This window comes from Propithecus coquereli, unplaced genomic scaffold (assembly GCF_000956105.1).
Source record: "Propithecus coquereli isolate 6110/MARCELLA unplaced genomic scaffold, Pcoq_1.0 Scaffold14, whole genome shotgun sequence".
Lineage (NCBI taxonomy): Eukaryota > Metazoa > Chordata > Mammalia > Primates > Indriidae > Propithecus > Propithecus coquereli.
In genome coordinates, this window is record NW_012138302.1 from 14,531,543 (window position 1) to 14,532,413 (window position 871).

Consider the following 871-nt stretch of genomic DNA (forward strand, 5'->3'; position numbering starts at 1 on the left):
GGAGATAAAATAGTTTTGAGAGTAGAGACAGGTGGTGGTTGAACAACACTAAATGCCACTTACTTGTACACTTCAAAATGGTTGATTGTTATATGAATTTCAGCTTCATAAAAACAGTTATGAGACACTTTATTCACAGTAGTCTGAAAGTAGAAACAACCCAAATGTCCATCGACTAATGAATGGATAAAAATGTCATATATCCATACAATGGAATATTTTCCCCATAAAAAGGAATGAAGTACTATTTTCCATAAAAAGAAATAAAATACATACTATGACATGGATGAACCTTGAAGTCATTATGCTAGGTGAAAGAAGCTAGACACAAAAGGCCATTTGTGTGTGTGATTCCATTTATATGAAATGTCCAGATTAGGCAAATCCGTAGAAACCGAAAGAACCTTGGTGCCAGGGGCTAGAGTGGTGGGTGGAGGTGGGAGGGAGGAATGGGGAGTGACTGCTAATGGGTACAGGGTTTCTTTTGGGGCTGATGAAAGTGTTCCTGAATTAGTGGTGATAGTGTACAATTTTGTGAATATACTAAAAACCACTGAATCGTATACTTTAAAAGAGTGAATTTCGTGGTATATGAATTATATCTCAATGAAGGCATTATCAAATATGAGACTATAAAATGCACCTCAAATATCTATTTATTTCTAAAGGTACAACCCTTACCTCTATCTTCCTAAATCCAGATAAGACCACAGCTGCAAAAGTAAACAGCTGGCTGTGACACAGTCACATTAAATTCCATACAAACAAGTAGAAAAAAATCTACCATATTGTAAAGAGTAGAAATTGCCTGTAAGGAATGAATGCTATCTTAGTCTGTAGTGATGCAGAGATCATTGATTTTGGAAAATCA